Source organism: Oryzias latipes, chromosome 19 (genome assembly GCF_053564925.1).
Source record: "Oryzias latipes strain Hd-rR chromosome 19, Olatipes_Hd-rR_3.1".
NCBI classification, from domain to species: Eukaryota; Metazoa; Chordata; class Actinopteri; order Beloniformes; family Adrianichthyidae; genus Oryzias; species Oryzias latipes.
In genome coordinates this window covers 3,384,322-3,394,678 of record NC_136255.1, presented here as the reverse complement: position 1 = coordinate 3,394,678, position 10,357 = coordinate 3,384,322, and positions in this window count along the sequence as shown.

Sequence of the window (10,357 nt, the reverse complement as noted above, 5' to 3'; positions counted from 1 at the left end):
TATAATGTTCATTCCTCACTATAAACAAAACCAAAGTGGTATTTTGATCCATTCATGCATTTCTGAATATTCCTCTAAAATCCTGCTCATTGAACACCAGCCCCTCCCAACCCACGAAAACGAGTGGGTCCTCACACTGTGACATTACAGAGTGAAGAACCTCCCCTTCCTGGAAGAGTCCATGCTGCCAGCTCCGCCCCCAGGATAACAGACACGCCCACGTTCTCAGTGGAGCTTGCGGTGATCGGCTAAACGCTTTTATTTTATATGAACATCCATGTTTGGAAAAGTTCTCAGATTTTTCTTTTCGTGGAAGAATCACAGGAACGCTGCTGAGGCCGACTATAGGATGATGTCATGGAATGGGCGGCACCCACAAGGAGAGAAAGGCGGAGCCTCAGAGATCAAGTTGTCTTACTTCTGTGTATGGAAAATGAGCTCGTATTTCATTAAAAAAAATCCTTCTTTGGTGTTCCAAAGGTCATCTATGATCATATGTATGGATATGGGGCGACAGTGGCTCAGGTGGTTGAGCGGGTCGTCCAATGACCGAAGGGTTGGCGGTTCAATCCCCGCTCCCACCAGCCAAAATGTCACTGTGTCCTTGGGCAAGACACTTCACCCTCCTTGCCTCCAGTGTGGCTCCACTGGTGTGTGAATGTGCATGAATGCTCCCGGTGATGGTCAGAGGGGCCGTAGGCGTGAACTGGCAGCCACGCCTCTGTCAGTCTGCCCCAGGGAAGCTGTGGCTACAACCATAGCTTACCATCACCAAGTATGAATGAGGAGTGAATGAATAATGGACACAATGTAAGCGCTTTGGGTGTCTTGAAAAGCGCAGATAAATCCAATCTATTATTATTATATGGTCTACTGTGAAAGGCTTAAGAAAAGCAGGATATAGGCCCTTTACATTTTTTTTATAAAATAGAAAATGACTGTTTTCAGCTGTTACACCAATATAAATTATGTTCAAATAAATTCAAGTTTGATCTAGAGTATTCCATTATTTTTTTTGGGGAATCTGGAAAAGTCCATCAGTTTTTTTTTCTGATTGCCATATACGTTTTTGATAAACAAGACTTGTAGGAAGAAAGCAGCAGTTTTTTAGGCATACATCAATGACATCATCTGGATTGGCACAAAGCCAGTGCTGCAGAAATGCAAAGGCAGCTCCATAAAGCGAGAGATCGAATCTTCAGCTCCCAAGTGCTTCCATTCACCAAGAGCCAAATGACTTTCCACTCAGTTTGATACACTCAGACTAACTGTCTTGAAAGTGAAAGCCTCTGTCTCTGCGTTAAACAGTGACATCTTCCTCAGAGTTACTTTTAGACGATTCACTTTGAGAAACAACATCATGTTACATCATTCCACACCAGATTTAGTATGTTCCTGTTCTTCTGTGGCCCTCCCAGGAGAACAACCAGCTGCAGCTGGTTTCTAGTATCCTCTTGCTCCAAGCTATGCGTCCCTTGGCAACAGCTGGCCCGAACAGGGGGGTGCCACATCTCCAGTGTATGCTGGTACAGGAAAAACACGGTGTACCTGTGCCGGCTGATCACAAGCTCCTTATTGGGGGAAAATAAAGTGACAAGTTTGGATTTTTCCACTTCACTTTTCAGGTTCTCGGCTTGATGTTGAAACATATATCTAGAAGTATTAGAAAGTCTATTTAAAAATATGAATTGGATTTGATTTTGGGTATCACTGCAAGTCAGCGAATTGTGCCAGTTTTCCAACACATTCAGTGATCTGATAACGACATTAAGCTTTAGCTGTGAAGGCTTCATCCCTGTCCAGCATTTGCTGAAGTTTCACAACAAACAAGCTAGTAAAATTGTTTTATTGCAACCTTTCTTTAATAAAGGAACAAAAACAGAGCAGAGTGCAAAGCAAAGACCAACCTAAAACAACTCATTTGTAAATTTTTTACAATCATAGAATTTATTTGGACAACCGTTGTGGTGTCACATGCACGAAGCATGAAACTTTGTAATAAGACAAGTAGAATTCAGTATTCAGTATTCAGTAAAATGCCTTCTTAGCCTGCTTCCTCTTGTGGGGACTATGGGGATTTTGCCTCAGTCTCACACACCCGTGTGGCATTACCCGCAGGTTCTCAAGAGGTGCCATTCATTCATTCATTCATTCATTCATTCATTCATTCATTCATTCATTCATTCATTCATTCATTCATTCATTCATTCAATCATTCATTCATTCATTATTTATTCATTCATTCATTCATTCATTTATTCATTCATTCATTCATTCATTCATTCATTCATTCATTCATTCATTCATTCATTCATTCATTCATTCAATCATTCATTCATTCATTATTTATTCATTCATTCATTCATTCATTTATTCATTCATTCATTCATTCATTCATTCATTTATTCATGCATTCATTCATTCATTCATTTATTCATTCATTCATTCATTCATTCATTCATTCAATCATTCATTCATTCATTATTTATTCATTCATTCATTCATTTATTCATTCATTCATTCATTCATTCATTCATTCATTCATTTATTCATGCATTCATGCATTCATTCATTCATTCATTCATTCATTCATTCATTCATTCATTCATTCATTCATTTATTCATGCATTCCTGCATTTATTCATTCATTCATTCATTCATTTATTCATTCATTCATTCATTCATTCATTCATTCATTCATTCATTCATTTATTCATGCATTCATGCATTCATTCATTCATTCATTCATTCATTCATTCATTCATTCATTCATTCATTCATTCATTCATTCATTCATTCATTTATTCATGCATTCATGCATTCATTCATTCATTCATTCATTCATTCATTCATTCATTCATTCATTCATTCATTCATTCATTCATTCATTTATTCATGCATTCCTGCATTTATTCATTCATTTATTCATTCATTCATTATTCATTCATTCATTCATTCATTCATTCAATCATTCATTCATTCATTATTTATTCATTCATTCATTCATTTATTCATTCATTCATTCATTCATTCATTCATTCATTCATTCATTCAATGAATGAATGAATGAACTCCTCTCATTCAGTGAAAGGAGTGGCTGAGATGAGGTTCTGATGCTGGTGGAAAAGGAAGGATGGGGCATTTTTTCAGTCCAAGTTGGTGGCCACGGGGGTGAGGGCAGAGGGAGTTGACTTTTCTTTTCACCTGGAGCAGGAAAATGACTAGTGGGACTCAGAGAGAAACACCTGGTACTGAACAGTGCGGATTCCTTGGATTTCTTCAAGACAATCAAGTGTACATGTGTGTTTTTTGGTCCTGTGTGTTACTAGTTGTCGTGTCAGCGGCGCTACAGCGGCCCAACACCAGAAATGATCCGTGTTTTTTCTGTTTAACGATCTTTTTCAGTGACGGACCTCGGACCAGCTAGCAGGGACATCCGTTAGGAGGCTGACGCTGGACGCTCTCACCTTTCCATTGCACCTTTCTGAAGTTTAGGATGAAGGAAAAATCCATATCTGCAGGAGATTCAGAAAAAGCCATGAGCCTTTGAAGGACTCCACAGGTTGGCCGTCAGTGACTCTGACACAGACTTTGATAACAAATATGACCGACTGCTGCATTCCTGTAGTGGCCACAAACATCACAGTAATGTCAAACAGCATCTGGGATGAGCAGTGGCTGTTCCACTGAACCCCCCAACCCCAACCCCATTAGAGTCACCACTGAATTTTGTTTGTCCGTGTAAACTTGACACAAAAGCTGTCTAACACTGTAAAATATATAATATATCGTTCTTTACTTCAGAAAGGAAAACCAGCTCATAGCTGCTGTTTTCCATCCTATGATTGGCACATTTCTAGTTCTGACTGGTTAGGTTTATGTCACCATTGAGTTGCAGTAAATGGTAAATATTCACCTTTAAAATTGCAGACTTATGAAAATTCCATTGACTATATAGAACCCAACATGATGGAAAGAAATAAAAAATAAACTTCACACATGCAGGCTCAAAATGAACCCACTCTAACTTCAAAACCCCAGTTAACTGCTTAAAGAACGTTTTGAAAACGTTAATTATTGATTATTGAAGTAATCATCAAAGCGGTATGTGCAGCTGGGGTCACAGAGACGTGGAAATGCAGCAGAAAGCAGCCGCCATTCATCCCGTGACGGCGGTGGCGCTCTCTGAATGTGGGGTTGAGGGTTTTTCCTAAGGGACACTTCCACACATGGAGCAAGGCGGGAGCCAAACCTGCTTCCAATACGAGGTCAACCGCTCTACCTCTGCACCACTGGGTAGTAGTCATTTTCACTGTGTCAAACAAAAATAAACATGAGACTACAATGTCACCTATGCAGAAATTCAGAATTTTGATCTTTAAAATGTTTTCATTTTTGTTCTTTTTTTGATTCTAAAGAGCTTCTTTCTTTTTAAAACTCCTGTTCGTCATCATTACTGTGCTTCATGCTAGAGCGTTCGACCACTGATCACAGGTTTGGATCCCGGCTTACCCACTCATGTGTTGAAGTGTTCTTTGGAGAGACGCTGAACCTCTCATTGCTCCTGATGGTTACAGGTTGGCGCCAGTGTTGGCGGTGGGGTCGGCATCAGTGTGTGAGGGTGAATGGGACAGTAAAGCGCTATATAAGTATTCGCCGTTTAGCATTTCCACAGAAAGGCTGAGCTGTATAAAAGTCATAAATGGGTCATTGCACAAACAAACTTGTGCTGTCATGTTTACTCTGGCTGCATGCATTAGAAGCTGCACGTGCCTGTTGTGTGTTGTACTCTGCCGTTCAGCTGTGGAGCTGATGGTAAGCTCCTGATTGGATTTGTTTTGATGCTGTTTGCAGTCTAATGTTTGTGCTGTCAGCGTCACGCTCTATAAAAAGAACGAGTCAAACCAGATGGAATCAACGATTCGTTCTCATAACGTGAATGGCGGTAGTGAAGACGGGAACACGTCTCTAATTGGCTGCTTCTGTGTTTATAGGTGTGGTGATGCACAAATCTGCTGCATACCACTGTGCTAACTTAAGCTTTCCATTGTCCCTCTGTGATGATAAGTCACAAAAATTCCAAATGAAAGTGGTGTTCTGAAGCCACATCCCACTGCCTCTCACATCGCTCACATTCTTCAGCTTTTTTTTCTGCTTGGACACTCTGGTGGATGCTTTAGACCTATAATAGGAGGATCAGAGCTGGATTTGTTGAACAAACTACTGAGCTTCGGCTCTGAAACTTTTGTGAGTCTGCAGAGCCGCATTTTGACCGCAGGTGCAACAACAGAAACTGTAAGGTTGATATCAGTTCTAATCATTCCCAAATGAAATGAAGGGGCAAGAGCGATCAGTATGTTTCTTTGACCTGATCTCCTTATTTTGAAAGCCAAAGCACTGTTTATAAGCAGCATTTTAAGGCTTTCTTGTGACAGGAAGCCCAACCAAGCATTGAGTGCATAACATTTTTTAGAAGGTAACCACACAAATGCCCCTGACAGGGCAAAAAAGATCCTCAGGGGTTCATCCTTTTAAGTTTAAATCAATGTGGGAAGAATGCCAGCAGTCAAACTATATTCCGTTCAAGTCCAGACACGTCTTCAGTTTCGAAGAACTGCATATCTTCAACAATGAGAATCAGCAAAAAAACATTTACGGGAAATCGGACGAACTGACTGGCAGGCTGTTTCCTGATGCAGACGTTGCTTCACAGGTTTCCCACCTTTGCCTCAGATGGAAAGATTTTCTCTTTTTCATTTTGTTCTTCACCTCAATTCTGTTGCCAGAGCTGATAGTGGAATCATCAGCCTGTGTTCAACCCTTGTGCTGTCTTGTGGGGTTCAGATGACCCGATCCTTACATTGACGTGTTCTCCCTACCATGACAAAGGTGGATAAAGGTGGAAAGATTTCATGTAATCCATGGACACCAGTGAAGATCACAAATCATTGAAGATAAAAGGTTCAGAGCACTGTCTAGTGGGTCTAGATGACCCAACTCTTTAGTCTAACTCTAAAAACTCTTTAGTTGGTGGACTGGTTGGTGTTTAGCCCTTGTGCTATCCTAGGCACTTTAACATTGGGAGTTGGGTCATCTAGACCCACTAGACAGTGCTCTGAACCTTTTTTCTTCAATGATTTGTGATCTTCACTGGTGTCCATGGATTACATGAAATCTTTCCACCTTTATCCACCTTTGTCATGGTAGGGAGAACACGTCAATGGAAGGGGGGGGGGGGTCATCTGAGATAGCACAAGGGTTAAAGAAACTTCGCCCCTGTCAGGATGGCAACAACCAAGAGACCTTTAATATTCTGATTCAAGAATAACACAGCCTTCCATAGCTGAAAGGTTCTATGTGTACCAGTCTAATTCTGTTACTCGGCCCACTGGCTAAGACATGCAACAGCAAAACCATCAATTTGATTCATGTATGGAAACACACAGCCACAGTGTGTTGCCAACATTACCAATAAGGCTGCTTGTTTGAGTAAATGTCTTTGGTTTTGGTTTTAATATTTGGTCTCTTCCTGTTTTTCTGCAAAGAACCCAGACAAAATCCAGAGCTGTGTGCCAGCTTTGGATTCTGAAATGTTCTCCTCTAAGCTAAATATGACAACATTGCCATCTGTCAGACCATAAAGCTCCCCCTGCCAGGCTCGGGTTGCTGAGCTGTACGTGACCTGTCTGGCCACTTCATGTAAACCCCAAAGTCTAAAGAAGACCCCAAAGAAACCCTTGCTGGGAGAAGGGGTAATGATAAAAGCTCAAAAGTATGTTTAACGTAGACGCACCTATTTAGAGGGAACACAACCAGACTACATTTGCTACCTGAAGAATGTTAGTTTTTCTCTCCACCGCTGTAATGAAAATGGGTAAATGTAGTGATGTGATATTCTGTATCCAGGCTTCAAACAGAGTGCCGAGTCATGGAAGGGACGTTTCTGCAATATATAGGCGTGCTTCATTCAGGGCAGGAGCAGAAAAGGATGGCATCCGCAGCTTTGCTGCCCAGCCGTGTCACATGACTGGCTCTGAAAGTGGCTCGGAGTTTTGAATCCCTCAGACTCATTCGAAATGTGGACGTCTGATGGAGAGTTGCAGAGGATGTTAGGATGGAAATGGAAACAGTTTGGAGACAAATTCTTGATTGATGAGAAACGGTTGTTTTTAATCAAATCCAATGGGTTCCCTGAGCCAGAAGGACTGGCTGTGTCAGTGTTTCAAAAGGTCATTCACTGTCTGTGCCCTGATCACCCCCATCTCGGGTTGGGTACCGAAATTGGGTCACTACCGGTACCGACGTTTTGTTTTTGGATGTAGATTTCTGTGTTTTGTATCAAATATGCCAATGACTTGAATTGTTCAGTACTTATTTTACATTTGGTATGATTCAATTCAACTCAATGTTATTTCTATAGCCCAATATTACAACAACAGTCGTCTCAATGGGCTTCATACCGGTAATTGTATAATAAACATTAAAGATCTTGAAGTCATAGAACTCGATCGGTAATGGTTAAACTAAACTAAACTGGGCATCTCTGCCCTTAGACCCTCCTTCTCGGTAAGGAAAAACTCCTGAAAAAAACCAACCAGATTCCTAAAAAAAAAGAAGAAACCTGCTGCGACAAGAATAACATGGGAACTTTAGAAGGAAACATGTTGTGTACCACGGTAAAAAGAAGGAAAAAATCTATGTATATAATTTTTTTTATCATGCTCCGGAGGTCATGAAGGTATCAGCATCATGAGTCACATATCATACTGGATCTTAGAATTTATGACTGGAGATCCATCCAAGATACATGGTCCACGATTCCATAGTGACCACAGATGTTGGCGTTGCAAAGCTGCTGCTGCTGCTGCCCACCAACCATGGGAGGAACAAAAATTCAAATTATTTTGGCAACATTTTTGCAAAGTTTTGTATTTTCAAAGAATAAAACACAAACCAGATTTTTTTAGGAAATAAAACATTTTCCGCATATTTTTTTTCAATAAATTTAGCTCGACACACATTTGTAATGTATTGTAATTATTTATTAAAGGGACACTGCATACAAAAACAGCGTGGAGTGCTCTAAAATAGAGAAACAGGATTAGCGTATTTTCATTCTCTGTCCCGTGCTGACCATGGCCAGCCACCAAGAGACTGTAGATACAATAACATGAATAAGATAAAATAAAAAAGTACATTGATAACATGAAATTGCATGAAATAAAATGATATAAATTTAACATAACATAGATTAAGTTCAAAAAGGTTTAAGATACTTAGTTCCCCACGGTATACATCAATAAAATCACCAAAATCAGAACAATACTATAAAAAACTATGACCACTCCCCCATGTTTTAGTTTGATTTCTATCAAACAGTTTTATAGCATTTTCTCTAGTTTTAGTTGTGAGTGCAAGTTTGGTTTTCCAGCCGCCGTGATCTAAATTGTTTTGAGAACGATGGAAGTGTCCAAGGCTTTCTGGGATTGTGTTCCAGGTTTGAGAGGCTGGAAAGGAGAAAACCGTCTGTCCAAAGCTGCTTTTTCGAGAAGGAATAACGCAGTCTCCTCTTGAACGCTGTGGTGCATCTATTTTGTCTTTTTTTTTTTTTTGGACAAAGTCTTGAAGTGGGGGAGGAGCCAAGCCGTGAAGGATTTTATAGACAAGAATGCAATCTGCATGTTGAATCATTTTGTCGCAGCTCAGTAGATTGTTTCTCTATATTTCACAATGCTGATTGGCTTTTAGGCTTTTCCTTCAAAGTTTTCAGAGCTTGTTTGTGAACAGTTTGTTTCAGAGGTTCTACATGCTAATGCCCAGCTGGTCATACAGTAGGTCATTTGTGAGATATCATTCCGTCATAGTACATCTTAGCAGCTTCCAGAGTTAAGCGCATAAACACATCTGAATTCCTGCTTGTCTGCATGATCAAAGGTAGAAAAGAGAAGCGTAATGGATCACGCAGTGGCACGTTTGTTGGGCCTTCTTCTAACGTTACACGGATGTTTCCCATTGAATGTCAGCAGTTTTAGTCAAAAACAGGTTCTGTGGGACTGGAGCTTCAAGTCCATGACTCTGTCATTTCTGCTGTGAGAATAAAAAGGTTCATTCTGCACGTTTAAAACTCACATTTTGATCCCCAGGCTACCCACAGATGACCTTCTTATCAGTGGCAAAATACTCAAATGAGCTATAAATGTGCACATAAGGACAGGAACGTACAGCCTGTAGGACGCTGGAGCTTTTATTGCACAACAACCATGTGGAATCAAGTTTTTTTACAGACAAAAACCTTGGAGAGCTTCCCGCGACTGTTTTACTTTGGTGTTACCTCTGAGATTTCAGAAGTGTGAACGTGTGCCGCTCTTTTGGTTTGTGGTGAAGCAGTCAGCAGGGGGATGCAGAAAACGGAAACCCCTCTTTGGGGACTCGAATCATCTGCTCGATGTTTATTTTTGTCTTCAAATGCAGCAAATGAGGCTGAGAATTTTCAGGTAAAATAAGGAATTATTCAGGATCCGGCATCACTTCAAAATATTGTTTACAGGCCTGCTGTTGAACCCAATTAAAGCCCAGTTTTTCACCAAACTGTTGTTTTGTAGCGTTTTGGGAAGAGTCAGGAGAACCAAAAGTCCAGCCTCAACCAGACTGGCAAAAAGGGGACAACAGATGGCAAAGTACAACTGAAAACCAGACTGAGAAGAATCCTTTAGGAACAGAGAAACACCAGAACACGACTGAAACCAACACAAGCAACAAAAATGTAACCATAAACGCAGCGCTCCTCCGGAAGACATAAGTGCTCTCGCATTTTTTACTGTTTTTAACCTCATTACTTGGTTTTGACAAACTTCATTAACCTCTGCAGTATTTGGGAAATCTAGAAACCAAAATCGGAATTGGTGTATTTTTTTTTCCAAAGATGTTCACATGTTCACACATTTCACTGTAGGAAACATTTGCCATTCTGCAGAAAATTCAACTTGTAAATCTACTTTTAAATAATGAAGATAGGGCTTTTTTTGTTCATACATTTTTGTCTCAGCAGAAAAAAGGGCACAACCTTTAAAGTAGACCTGTTATATGAGCAGCCTTCAGGGCACAGCATGCAGACTTAATCTCAGTGCAGCTTCAGCTTTTGGCCGGGTTAACAGATTTTTTTATCGTGTGTATGGGACCAGGCTTGTTCCGAAGGTTGCAATAAGGAATTTTCCCCTTGTGACAATAGCAGTTTTTGCTCTTTTAAAACAGATTTATAGACGTGTTGTTGAAAACACTTTACAAATGTACAGTCTATGAGTGTCTCCTCTGAAAGTTGCATGACAAAAATCTGACCCAGCTCCTTCATTGGTGTGGT